Source organism: Phodopus roborovskii, unplaced genomic scaffold (genome assembly GCF_943737965.1).
Source record: "Phodopus roborovskii unplaced genomic scaffold, PHOROB, whole genome shotgun sequence".
Classification (NCBI taxonomy): domain Eukaryota; kingdom Metazoa; phylum Chordata; class Mammalia; order Rodentia; family Cricetidae; genus Phodopus; species Phodopus roborovskii.
In genome coordinates, this window is record NW_026126408.1 from 1,257,770 (window position 1) to 1,269,534 (window position 11,765).

Here is an 11,765-nt window from a genome sequence, read left to right on the forward strand (position 1 = left end):
ACAGTCACCTCAGAGCTATCTGGGATACTCTGCAATTCAATCCCTTCTCCCATGTGGATTTTCTGGGGAAAGCCATACCTAGTACAACTCAATTTGAAATATCTAAGAAGATCCGATCTCTAGCAACTAATACCTCACTTACCCTTCTCTCTGAGAAACAGGGATTTCTAGGACTAGATGAGATTTCCAGATAATCATCTATTGACTGCCTTGTTCAGAACAGAAAGACCACCCAGTGGGGCTGACTCCTAACCCAAGAAATCCCATGAAAACCACCGTCTTTTTAGTGCACCGTAGAGCCATCAGATGGGAGTGACAGCAAAGACATGCGGGGTCACACAAGGGATTCATGGATTTCCACTTTCTGTGCTGCCACTCCAACTGTTCAGGGGTTTCAGAAGGTACTCTGGGAGGAGAGGCACCTAGAAAGCAGATGTGAGTGAGACTATAAGAGAAACCACAGCAACAATCTGCAGAGGGAACCAAGGCCACATGCATCGCCATCACTATGGCGATGAAGGCTGCAGCATACCCGAAGGAGCACAAGCATGTATCTATGCACAATGAAGAGAGCGCAGGGTTTGCAATGCAGACACGGGGTGCCTGGTAAGACGCTTCACTGCTGACTCTCAGTTTTCTGTCATGAAATAGGTGACAGACCATGGTAATTAATCTGGGGTAAGGTACCCTGGTGTGTCAAGTGTAGCAAATGTTTCTACATGGATGGATGCCTCAGAGGTACCACTACTTTTAGGCACAGAGATTAACACTCTAAAATGGAATGAAGGGAGAGAGTTCATCTAGAGGATTGGCCTGGTTTCTCAACCCAAGGTGCAGGGTCATGGCACTACGTCCCCCTGCCCCTGTAGCTCCTGATCCAAGAAACCAGGAGCTGAGGTGACTTTTGAGAAGTAGAGACTGAGTGAGTGGGGTCTCTCAAAGAAAGAAACAACAGGCTAAGCTACTCAGGCTCTTCATGTCATCTTACCCCATGGGCCACTGGAAGTCATCTTAGCCTCACTCTGTCTTATCTTACAGCTGGCATTCCCACATGCATGTGGACAGGTCAAAAGTGAAGAACTGTAACTCTCCTTCACTGAATTAAGTCCCAGTACTTCCTATGCTTTGAACTGTGTCTACAACATGATACTTCAAGTGTGAACTCATTGGGAAATAGCAACTCACTCCATAGATAGAATCAAGTTGAGAAATTATGCTTAATTATGGCTTCTTGTCATCCAACGAGACTAGTAGCTTAGAAGAGAAGGGGAGGTGGGGAAGAACCGTGGGGGTAGAAACGGGTGGGAGTGGTCCAGACACAAGTCCTGAACACTCAGAGTTAACGGAAGGAAGCCAGAAGTTTCCAGGAAGGATACTCCCTGAGAATCAAAGGGGTGAGGCTAGCTTGTCAACACCTTGACTTCAAACTTTTGAGTAGATAGATGTCTGCTGCTTAAAGCTGTCCAGATTGCAGTACACAAAGAACTAACACACCTTGGCATCTCCTTAAGTGGTGTTGCCAGACTTTAGTATCACAAAGAGAACTGAAGCTTGATATTTCAAAACATAATTTCACACTTGCTGCTTGTTGGAGTGTTCAGGGTGGTTCCTGCGGGATGGGATGATGGACCCATGAAGCTCCAGGTTGCCTGAGCATTAGCCTAGATACACAGGCCAGGAAGACAGTCACCCTCAATTTCCAGCCAGGTATTATTTACAGTAAATGATGCTGAGAGGTAAAACAGAAGACTGTGTAGATCAAACACCATAGGTAGTGGATTAGGGCTTTCTAGGGGGAACAGAACTGACAGAATGAACATATAACAGGAAAGTATGTTAGTGTATACTATGTACACTGGACAGTCCAACAATGGTTTTGTGCACACTGGAGGGACTGGGAATTCAGATACTGCTCCATTCAGTCAACTATGCTGGGTGCCTCAAAAACCCAAGTTTGGCACTGAGGGCCTATGGGGTTCCTGGAGAGTCTCTGAACTCCAGTTTGATTTCAAGGCAGGTTGTGACTGCAGCAAAAGATGCTGGGAGCAATGGTAACTGGACAGATGGACTGACAGCAAGAAACCCAGGCACAGATAGTGTGCTGCTTCTATGATGGTGTCCCCTGATGGCTTTATGTCTAGGCCACCCTTGGAAAGTGTGTCTGCCCTAGGGGAATTGTGATAAGCACCAGTTAGCCTATTTATAAGCTTGCAGCTTCTTTTCATCATGACCCCATCCTTTCTTTCTGGAACAGAAACCTTTGTCTTATGTTCTCCCATGACCATGTGTGGCTTTACTTTCAATTATTGTGGTATTCTTATAAGCTCATAAATTTGAATGTTTAGTCAGTAGGGAGTGTCGATATTTGAAAGGATTACAAGGAGTAGGAGGTGTGGCCTTGTTGGAGGAAGTGTGTCACTGGAGGGTGGGCTTTGAGGTTTTCAAAAGCCCAGAGTCTATCATTCTCTGTCTATGACTCAGGATGCAGCTCCCAGCTACTGTCCCAGTACCTTCATGCTGCTCTACTGTAAACAAGCTCCAATTAAATGCTTTCTTTATAAGAGTTGGTAATTACTATTTACTAGATATTCATGAAATTTTTCTTCATGTTATAATATTGAATGAGTACCTGTCTCATTTTATTATTCAGGACTGCTGTATGGAGACTTGAACTTCAATTATTGCAAACCCTTTTGCATTAATTCAAATTTCTATGTCCTTCGTTATATAGTTATAAAACCTAAAACTTTAGACAGTTCTACCTTCCTTCCCCTTTGGTCCTTCTGGTTTTTAGTTTGTCTCTTCTTTAAACAATTTTAATTTATTTACTTATTTGTATGCTTATGGGTGCTTTGCATGATGTGTATGTCTGTGTATGATGTGTGTGTCTGATGCCCACAAAAGCCAGGAGAGGGTATTGAATGCCCTGACACTGGAGTTACAGACAATTGTGAGCTGCAATATGGGTTCTGGGAATCAAACCTGGGTACTTTGGAGGACCAGCTAATGTTCTTAACCAACAATCCATCTTTCCCATCCACTTTCACTTTCATATATTGTAAAAACAGAAGTATTGAGTCAGTGCAGATATGCAACAAACAGAACACACTACCTGTTCTTATGCTCCTAAATGTTGTACCTAGTCTTCTACAGCTTTACTAATTTTTTTCTTATAGTTTTTTTAGGATTCCATATGAGGATTTCTACATAGATTAGCTGTTCTCAAACTGTGGATCATGATCTCTTAGGGGTTGAACAACCCTTTTACAGGGGTCTCCTAAGATCATCTGAAAACACAGATATTTACATTACAATTAATAACAGTAGCAAAATTACACTTGTGATGTAGTGATGAGAGATGAGATAGTTTTATGGTTGGGGTCACCACAACATGAGGAACTGTAGTAAAGGGCTACAGAATCAGGAAGGTAGAGGACCACTGACAAAGTGTAAATAGACACTTTTGTTTCTTGCTGATTGGATGCCTTGACTCTCTTCCTTGCCTGTTGCATTGGCTTAAAACTTGAGAGCAATCTTGAATAGACAGGTAGGACTAAAGACCATTTATATGGCCCTGTGTCATTATACCTGTTTTTTTAGTTAGGTTATTGAGAAATAAAATATTAACAATACTGACTAGAGTCTCTGGTTTTTAATTGTCTTTTCACAAGCATTGTATTTCTTGTCTTTGAGATATCAGATGTTAGGTCCATAACTGTTTGGGAATTAGTTCCTTTAATGAATTAATTATTTCATAATTATGTAATGTCCTTCCTAGCTGTTGTTAAGGGTCTTTGTTCTGAGATGTGCACGATTTGATATTAGTTTAGCCACCTACTCATTTGGTAGTATCTTTATGATGTATCTTTTAAAAATTATCCCTTAGTTATAACATGTTTGTTTATTCATATTTATAATGGCTTTCTCACAGGAGGTTTACTCTGTGCACATTTAACAAATATGATAGCCTTCACCTTTAAAAAGGACTTGTTTTGAATTATGCCTACAAGAGTATCGTGCTCCTTGGAGCTGGAGTTTCTGGGGGTTGTGAGCTGCCCAATATGGACAGCAGGATCTGAACTGTGGTCCTCTGCAAGAGCCACACATAGCTCTTAACTGCTGATGTATCTGTCCAACCCAATGTCTGCCTTTTGGTGACACATAACATGATTATTGACATGGACATTCTTGTATCATCTATATGTCTACTGGGATCCATTCTATCTCATCTGTGTTTATGTACCCTTCATCTCTTTGACTCTATTGCTTTGGTTTAGTGGAAGATTTTTGTTGTTATTATTGTTACTTGTGTTTTAATATTTCCTATGGATCTCCTTAGTTGGCTTATAAGCTATATCTCCTTGCCTTATTATTTTGCTGGTTACTTGAGGATTTCAGAGCATTCATTTTGAACAATCAACTTTTAGGCAATAACGTATCATATCACTTGCTGCATAAGAACCATACATGCTGAATTTCTCCCTGTTTGCAGTCACACTTCACTTGCCAGGCTTTTTTATGGTTAAGACAAAATTCCTGAGAAAAACAACTCCAGAGGGGGTGGATTTGTTTTGGCTGATAGTTTTGAGGTTTTATTTCATTACTGGGGTCAGAGAGAAAACCAAGACAGAACAGAGGAGTTACCATGGTGGCGGGAGAGGAGGGGAGAGAGAGAGAGAGAGCAGCTTTTCCTTCCTGCCCCCATTACTCCATTCAGGCTCCCAGGCATGATGCAAGGCCACCCACGCTCAAGGTAGACCCCCTCCCTTATTTTTACTGTCTGGAAACATCCTCAGGCTTCCCAGTCAGCATATGCTTTATTATTCTCCTAGGTACTTGTCAATCCCACCAAGCTGGCAAGAATAACCCTCATGAATCTTGTAATTCTTTTAGTCACACATTTTGATTTCTATGGGTTATAAAACTGACTATGCATTGTTACTACTTTACGTCAAACCATTGAGTACTTTAATAGAATTAACAGGAACAAATATCTTTATAATTACATGCGCTTTCACAATCTTTTATTTCTTTGTGGACATGAGAGGCCTGATAGTCATTGTGTTTCCTTATTTGAGGTACGAGCTGAGAGACGCAGCCATTTATATTGTCCCTGACCTTTTAAAACACTGACCAAGCATCAGACTCCCCTCATCTTCTCTGACTGTTAATCTCCTGGATTTTAGTTACAGATCTTTTATCACTGTTCCCCATGATCTTTTCACCCTCCTTGATTAGCATCATAGTTAACTTAATGGTATAAAGTGATGCTTTACGGAGTTTTCACAACCTGTATCTTTTTAGAGTCCATAATGGAAGAAAGCAGTCAACACAGGCCCAAGAAAACTAGGATGTATATATTGTTGTCTATACAACATAGAAACACATTATCCTTCATCATTGAATAGAAACAAATGTACTTGTAAAGAACACACACCATTCATCTGAGGAAGTTAATGGTACTACATCTGGAAAGCTATCTTTGATGGAGGAAAAAGTTTGACTGACCTCTGGATACCGACAAGCATTTCCAGGTTCCATCTGGCTTCTGTGAGAAATGTGAGATAAATCACAAATCCTCATCCTCTATGTTTTGGGGGACAGTGCAAGTGTCCACACTCTTGCCTGGGAATTCAATGTTGTTTTTAATTTACTTTCTACACAGAAGTAGAGTGGGTGGCTAGCCAAATTCAGAGTCTTTTATTTGGTTCCCTCTTCAACACCCAATAGATCAAGGACACAGAAGAGGGTCTTACTTCTCTAAGTATATAAACTACACATTTTTACATTTACAGAATGGGGAAACACCATGGCATACATTTGCAGAGTATGTGGACCTGAGTTGAGTTTGGATTCAGCAAGGACACACTATAGCCACACCCCTTCTGATCCCCCTGCCCTCCTGCTCCCACCCCTTAACCCATCCCACCCCATCTTACTAGTTAAATATGGAGCCATGCTGAGCATCTCTGAGCATCAGGGTCAGTCTGGGTCTGGGGATCCCTGAGATGCCAAGTTAGTTTTGTTCTATGTCCCTTGATGTTCAAATAAGCGGCCATAGTTCCTCTCAGGAAATCCATACATATTGGGGTGGCCAGGGTCTCTCATTGAACCTTGAGCTTATCATTGTTTGGCTGGCATGGCAGCTAAAACAGCCTCAGCTATAACCCTGTCCCCACCTCCCCAGTACTAGAGTTACTGGTGTACAAGCTACACCCAGCAGTTTCCTACAAACAATCTTTATAGTTCAATTTCCTGGTTCTTGAGTGTGACCTCTGTAATAATAATGGCAGATAATGGTATCATTATGCATTATCAGAAAGCGTTCCTTTCCAAAGAAGAGCAGGTCTCCCATGGATATCCACTGAACATGACCTAACAAGAGACAATAAGACACTGCACAAACCCTCATATCAGGGCTGGATGACGCAAACCCAATATGAGAAAAGGGTCCCAAGTACAGGCAAGAGTCAGAGACACCCCCCACTCCCATTGCCAGTGCTGGAAGGTTCTACAAGAACACTAAGCTACAAAACCATGAGGTATATGAGGGGACCTAAGTACTCACATTTCTTTTGTGAACAGTTAAACAAGGCAGATACAATGGCTAAAATCTCTTTGGTTGGAAGCAAGCACTTGGAAATCATTACATTATAAACTTATCTAGATGATGTAGCTGGGATATGGAAGATAGAGGTTTACAATATAACATAAACATTTAACCTGGCATTCATAAATGGAGGCCCTGAAAATGGCAGAACCTGTGTACGTGTCCTCTAATGAGAAGGAATGGTGGCTATTAATGGTGGGAGATCAAGAACACTCTTTCAGACAGGAGGTTTTATAATCTGGTAGCTAGAATCCTTGGGAAAATCTACCAAGATATAGCAGGCACTCGGATTTTCTCAACTACTGTCCTACTATAATGCATCTGCCTTAGCATTTAATTTTTTTTGAGGTTCTTCACTAAAGTATTATATCCTGAGTCTGAAGCTCAACATTTTGTGTTTATTTACAGTGGGCTGAGTAAATATGCACTTTACTTAGGATTCATATGTTGACATCTTAACATGCCAGGAGATGATACAGACAGATGGAACTTCTGTAGTATGATACATACAATACATCCCAAAAATGGGAACAGTGCCTTTGCAAGAGACCTCCATCCCATGTGACAACTGTATAACTGCAACCCAAAAGAAAACTCTCACCAAACCTGGATTCTGGTCCACAGATAAGGGACTTCCAACTTTCAGGAGTTTGAAAAATAAATGTCTGTTGTTTATAAGCCACTCAGTTGAAGGTAGTTTTATTAGAGCATCCTGAGGGACTATGATTCCCACTGACCTGGATTAAGAACTTGTAAGTTACTAGAGCAATCATTTGGTCTTCATAGCCTTTGTTAACTCTCTGTGAGCACTAATCATGCATGTCAGCTTGACTACATCTGGAATCAACTAAAGCCCAAACATCTGGGCTCACTTGTGAAGGATTTTCTTTTTCTATCATATATTAGATCCGACTGCAGTTTCCCCTCCCTTTACTCCTCTCAGCCCCTCCCCCTCACTTCCCCTCTCCCTAAAATCTACTCCCCCTCTGTTTCCTTTCCAAAGAAGAGCAGGTCTCCTATGAATATCAATTGAACATGACCTAACAAGAGACAAACCGTCATATCAGAGCTGGATGATGCAAACCAAGTAGGAGGAAAAGGGTCCCAAGTATGTGCAAAAGAGTCAGACACCCCCCCTCCCACTGCCAGTATTGGGAGTTCTACAAGAACACTAAGAAACACAACCATAAAGTATATGCAGAGGACCTAGGTCAGACTCATATATGGTGTGTGTGTGTGTGTGTGTGTGTGTGTGTGTGTGTGTGTGTGTATTCATTCTATCAGTTCTGTTCCTTTAAAGACTAACATGTTCTCTTTTCTTTATTCCTGGCACTGCAATGAGGTCCTATTATCTTTCTACAAATTGTTCTCCCACATTTGCAAATATGTAAATCTCTTGATTGTGAGCCTAGCCTTTAACAGCTGAGCCATCTCTCCAGTCCTAGATCATCTCTTAAAGCTATTGCTGGTGGAGAGTTTTGCACTGAAGTCACCAATCTGTGCTGGGATCTAACTGTGCCCCACTTCCTTCCTGATACAATGTCTCCATTGTCATTTAAGTGGTTAATAATACAGCCCCCCCAAACCCCACCTTACCCCTTCATCTTGGATCACCCTCATGGTCTTACTATAGGGATGCGGTCGAGGTGGAATCATATGGTCAGAAGATCTGTTGGGAAGAAATGCCAGTGAAAGGAAGAAGCATAGTCCTTCATTCAGAATCAACAAGTGTCTGTCAGTCCAAAGTGGAGCTCAGCAGCACACATGGACAATTAAGATGTAAGCAGCTGTACAGTCATCCCAGCCACTAGATAGAGACACTATAACCTCAGATATAAACAGAGAAAGAGCTGATTGCCTTAGGATGCCAAAGAGCAACACTCACAATGTGGCTTGAAGGAGGATCTGGGCCACACTTGCTTAGGCCCAGCTCCTTCTTCCAAACCATCCATGAGAACTGTTTATGCTCAGGGAAATGTAGATTCTACCCCAAGGGCTTATTTTCACTCTGTAACAACCTGATAGTTCTGTGAGGACGGTGTGAGCACTGGCCCCTGTTCTCTGCTAGTTGGGAACACAAAGTTTAAGACATTTTAGCTTCAGTGGGATTCCAACATCTGATCACTTCCCATTTTAAAAAGTAAATAAATTAAGATTTCAAGGGGAAGTACACATCCTTCCTGGAACAACCCAGCCCACAGGAAGGAGTAACAATGGCTTCCACCCTCGAGCTCACTCTTCTCCTCCTGGGAGGGAAGTGAGATCTGTGGGCCTGGACAAACTGAGATCCCTGGTGCTCTGTCCACTCTGGCTGCACAGACTGTGGTCCTCACACAGGGATAAGAATGGCCTGGGGAGGACTAATGTTCAGTCTTTTGGTGGAACATAGGAGGAAAAGAAGGAGGCCCACCCACAATGACCATTGTTGCTCTCTATTGTCTTCTGCAGGTGTGATTCTTATTTCCATAGTTCCCTGGGCAGAAGAGACAGGGAGAGGAGAAGATTTACCACCAGAGGCCAGCCTTCCTCTGAGAGCTTTTGCTAAGCATCATGTTAGTCAGTTTTCTGTTACTGTGAGAAAAATCCCTGAGGTAACTTATGGGAGGACTGGATTTATTAGGCTCATACTTTCAGACAGTCTTTTTCTGAGGATTAGTCTATAACACACTCTATTATTATAGGCCTATGCTGAGGCTGCTAGTACATCACAGCAGAAGGGTAGGCATGGCAGAAGGCAGCTATTTACTTTATGATAGATGAGGAATGGAGAAAGAGAAGAAGGGCTTTGGTGATATGATATACCCATCAAGGATATGCTCCCAGTAACCAACTCCCACGAGGTAGGCCCTATCTTGATAGTTTCCACGACTTCCCAATAATGTCATCTGTTGCTAAATCCATCAATGGATTAGGGTAGAACCCACCATGAAACCCTGACTTCTCACTGACCAGATCCACCAATTCCAGATCAAACCCTTAACATATGAGCCTTTGGGACGGGATGGGTGCCTTACGACAACAGCAGCTTAAAAAATGTTCATGGATCAAGGCTGTAGCCCATCATAGTGGGGAAGTCATGGATGGCACCAGGAGCTTGGGGTAGCTGGAAAGATTGCATGCACTGTCAGGATGTAGAAACGGATGAATGCTGGTGCTTCAACTTGATTTTGCCTTCTTATTCAGGTCAGGACTCCACACCATGCGATGGTCCACCCACATTTGAAGTGGGTCATCTACTTCCCTTCACAAATTTGTTTCTATGGTGATTTCTGAATCCCAGGGAGCTGACAATCAAGACTAACCATCACACATAACAATCATCATTTCTCTGTAAAATATAGAGGCAGGGTTAGCTGCCTGGTCTGCTAACTGCTAACTATATAGAACCAGAGTCAGGGCAAGAAAAGTAATTTAAGATATATAGTACAAAAAGGGCCGCTTAGGAATTTTGGGCCTGTCTTTCAATATTTTCCACCTGGCAAAGGAATATTAGCGTTACCTAGTTGGTGTTCCTGCTTGTATGAATGGGGATGTTGACACATAGTGGTGTTCTTGCATTGCCAACTGTCAGTATAGCTCAGGGGCCACTTATTCCAGAAAGGCATGCTTGAATTCCTTTCTTTTCTCAGTGGTCCACATGTGTATTGGCACAGTCATGGATCATCAGATGCATAATGAATAAGCACAAGAGGAGCCAGAGATACCCCAAGGGCACAGCAGAGAAGCATGTGTCACGTTGCTACTCAGAGCATGGGGACCTGATAAGAATTCCAAGGGAGAAGACAGATGAAACAAACACAAACCATACAGAAGAAAAGCAAAGAGCCACTGGTGATCTGGAGAAGATATGCTTTCTAAAAATGACTTCTTACTGACTTTGTCATAGGAGACTGTGGTTTTTAATATATTAACTCCAGCTGGCAGCCAGGGTGACGTACAAAGCTATAAATATTATAGTACAGCCATGATCGGATTGAATTTTGAGCCAGTTGTTATGGATTGAGGCCCCATAGGTACCTGGTTTGAGTATTTGGTGTCCCCTGCTTGGGGTACTGCTGGGAAAGATTGTGGAGTCTTTAGGAGGTAGGGTGTGGCTCAGGAAAACAAGTTAGGTCAACAGGAGGCTGTTTTTACTTGTGGTTCTGCATGCACTGTCTCTCAGTCCACTGCCTTCTGGGGAGTTCCTCTAAAGTGTTCCCACCACGAATCCTGCCATGCCTCCCTAACCACAGTACACTGAAAATGCCTTGAGACCATGAACTCAAACCTTTCTTTTGTGACATTAATTCTGTTGGGTGTTGTTAAGAGAATGAAATAGAACATACATGAGCTTCCTGAGTGGGTCAGGTAACATTTCCTCTTGTAATGTCATGCAACATCTGATCCGTAGTTGTTTGTCAACAAATGTTTGTAGAGAATAATCAATACTTGATTTAGCAGACTTTGGTATCTTTAGAGAATCCATACCTTCTTTGCAGGATGCTAGTTAGGGTATCACAGAAGTGATTGTCATGAGAGTACAGTTCATTTATGAGTTTTGACAGTGCTCATCAGTGTGGTGACATTTTGTTTGTGATCTAACAAATAAAGCTTGCCTGAACATCAGAGTGCAGAGCTAAGACACTAGCTGGCCATAAAGGCCAGGCAGTGGTGGCACACACCTTTAATTAATCCCAGTACTTGGGAGTCACCTGCCTTTAATCCCAGAACTAGGATGGTGGAGACAGGAAGACATATGGCTGGGCTGAGAGAGGAATATAAGAAAAGGAATATAAGAGAAGACAGGAGCTCATTGAATTGAGTCTGGGCATTCAGTCTGAGGATTCATAGAGACAGGATCACCCTTTCAGTCTGAGATAGAGGTAAAATCTAGTGGCTGGCTGCTCTGCTTCTCTGATCTTTCAGCTTTCATCCCTGATATCTGACTCTGGGTTTTTATTATTAAAGCCAATTAGAATTCACACTACAGGCCAGAATCAGTGTGAACTCTCTAGAGACTGAATGCTGGGCCTAGGATGCTCAGCCCAGGAAAATGAGATTGCTTTTGGAGTCAATCATCCCTTTGCAGAACTACTTCTCTGGGCAACATTGAGGATCTATGAACTCTATCTTCTTGGCTAGATTTTTCTGATATTATCCCCATGAATTTATTTTA